We start from the raw sequence: 3,394 nt of genomic DNA, 5'->3' as shown, positions 1-3,394 counted from the left end.
GCAAGTGGTTGGTACTATTAATAGTATAGTAGACTATATATATATATATACATATATATATATATACATACATATATATATATATACATATATATATATTTATACATATATATTTCGAGCTTTTCGAGCTTAATTCAAGTGAGCCGAGTAATACTCAAGCACGGCTTGAAATTAATTTCGAGCCTAAATTTAGGCTCAAGCTTGCTTGAAATTAATTCGAGCCGAGCTCGAGCGAGCTGAATATCGAGCCGAACACGAGTCGAACACGAGCTGGCTCGCTCATTTGCCAGACCTACCGAGATCCTAAGTTCGAAGCATAATTGTTTCACATTTTTAGCTCAATTTATTTCTAAGATAAAACTATATAAAACTTATCCAAACTATAAACTATTTGGATTTGGATATCTAACCTTTCAAAATTTTGATTTTACTACCTAACCGTTCAATTTATTTGACTTAGGTTAGTGAACGACACTTTGACTTCAAAATTTGAATACGTCATTTATCTTTGTAGATTTATTTAGTATATATTTCATGCAATTATCAAAACTATAAATTGATTAACGTAAGTAATTAGCTTAATTTTAGAGTCAAAGCGTCATCGACTGACTCAAATCAAATAATTTGAAAGATTAGATATTAAAATCAAAATTTTGAAGGATTTGATAGCCAAATCCAAATGATCTATAGTCCACATAAACTTCCTANTCATATATATATATATATATATATATATATATATATATATTGCAAAATAGGGAAAGTGTTTACAAAAGGGGATGCCGCTGAGGCATCTGATCTGAAATAGAAACTATCCTAAAACTAAATGCGGAGGAAAAAAATGGATTACAATTAGACTACTCCTAGAAAGCGAAAGAAATGTCCGAAAAAGACCCCTCTATTAGGCTTTTTTTATCTATTTATAATTCCACCTATTGTTATTCAGTTATCCCCATAATCGGCCGCATCCCTGATTTTGTGGGCCACTATCGGCCAATCATAACCACATAAGCCTTAACTAATTTTCTGTTTTAGGTGCACTCTTCTCTACTCCTAGCATACCACATGTCACCTATTCCTATTTTCAGGAGCCACTCTCGCGGTGCATCTTGGTTCATCACGTGACGCAATTTTTATGGCGCCAACACAACCACAATCCTAATAAAATTTTGGGATAAAATAGAAAAGAGTAAAGTAAGAGTAGAACAACTTAACCATTCATCTCCTCTCTGTCTCTTTAACTCTTTCTTTAAAAATGAGTTATTTTTTTAGTAAAATACTTAGAGGAATTCAAATACTCTAAATATAAAGTTTCTTCGTATAGAATAATATTGTTTTGAACAAGTGCTATACTTTTGAAAAAAAAAAAAAAAAAGCTCTAAAATAAATCTTGAGCTTTCAAACAGGCCCTAAGCAGCTCTTTAGGATTTGATTATTTCATTTAATTTTTTTCTGGCAAAAATTATCAACTTCAGGATGAGCTATTGGATTTAATCTTCTAAATAAAATAAAATAAAATATATGGTCGAAATCAAAAAGGTTCTAAGAGTGCAAATTCGTATCAGAATCTGAATAGATTATGTGCCACCTTAGTAAAAATAGAGAAATTCCGAGAATTATTTATAAAAGTGACTAGCTAAGGAGAGGGCTCCAACTAGTAGTTCTTTTTTTAAGTTTAAAAGTGCTGTTTTGTTAGTTTAATTTTGTGAATACTCTCATCAAGTGACAACCAAAAGGATTGAAAATATCTTGATTGATATGTTACCTTTGCCCTATCATGTTTGATTATAAAAAAAAATAAGACTACAATAATACAAATTTATAAGTGGAGTCCCTTATGATACACGAAAGATCATTAATCTACTATAATAATGTTGACATCAAAATACATTAAAAAAAGAAAATGAAGAAAGAGTCTATACATCCCTGTTGCAAATAATATTATTTTACTGAACATTGTGGCCTTTTTTTTGTTCCAATATTTGCCTCTTTGATTAGAGGCTGTTCGTAAGTTATTATAGTCTAATTCACACATTTTTAAATAGTAGGTATGAAGATTTTCCTTTTTAAAGACTATATTACTGATCGTCTCTAGTGCAAGAGATAAAGGGCTTGATATTGGTATCCGAGATCCTAAGTTCGAAGCATAACTGTTTCACATTTTTAGCTAAATTTATTTTTAAGATAAAACTATATAAAACTACTCCGAACTATAAACTATTTGGATTTGGATATCTAACCTTTCAAAATTTTGATTTTACTACATAACCGTTCAATTTATTTGACTTGGGTTAGTGAACGACACTTTGACTTCAAAATTTGAATACGTCATTTATCTTTGTAGATTTATTTAGTATATATTTCATGCAATTATCAGAACTATAAATTGATTAACGTAAGTAATTAGCTTAAATTTTAGAGTCAAAGTGTCATTGACTGGCTCTAATCAAACAATTTGAGAGATTAGGTATTAAAATCAAAATTTTGAAGGATTTGATAGCCAAATCCAAATGATCTATAGTCTAGATAAGCTTCATACATTTTTACCAAAATAATAAATAGGGAAAATTTCATCACTATCCTTCCAAATAAGTCTAATATCATGAATGCCCCTATAAAAATTGAAATATCATAAATAACCTTTTAAAAGAGAGAAACTTTCAAAAATAACCTTCTCACTAATTTATTATCAATTTTGAATAAACAACAAACAAAATTCCAACTTTGCCCTTATTGTCATTACCATCTTAAAATATTTAATTGACTATAAAATTATTTATAATTTTATAAACACTCTTTTAAATTTATAAATGACCTACATTTAGAAATAAGGTTTTTGTCAGTTAAAAATATATATATAATCCTGACAAGTTAAGCTAAAAAATAAAAAAAATAAAAAATTTTGAAAAAAATTTACCAAAAAATTGTTTAAAGTATCAATTGACTCATTAAAATTAGGTTAAACAATTTATTCAAAATATAACTTAAATATATATGCATGATGTGAATTAAGTTATTTGAACTAGCACAAATTTGGAACATTCGACATATTATGATAATCTAAATAATTTTATATTCTATAAAGAATGAATAGTTAAGCGGTAAAGGGTATCTTTCGAAATTAATAAGTATTTGTAGGGTGAATTGTGATATAAATACAAATTATTAAGGGCACCTATGAGTATTTTTGAAGTTTAGAGAGGCACAAATGAAATTTGACCCTACAATAAATAATACAAATATACATATTATCTTTCTCTCTTTCAAAAAAAAAGACTATATTGCCTATGTAATAGTGAAGTGGTATTAGTTGCTCATTTTTATCAAAAGATATTTGATCAATTAAATACTAGTCAAATTTAATTACTAGAATGGCGATTCGAATTTAATAAAT

The sequence above is a fragment of the Ananas comosus genome, linkage group 17 (assembly GCF_001540865.1).
Source record: "Ananas comosus cultivar F153 linkage group 17, ASM154086v1, whole genome shotgun sequence".
Taxonomy (NCBI): Eukaryota; Viridiplantae; Streptophyta; class Magnoliopsida; order Poales; family Bromeliaceae; genus Ananas; species Ananas comosus.
Note: the sequence above shows the minus strand (reverse complement) of the source record.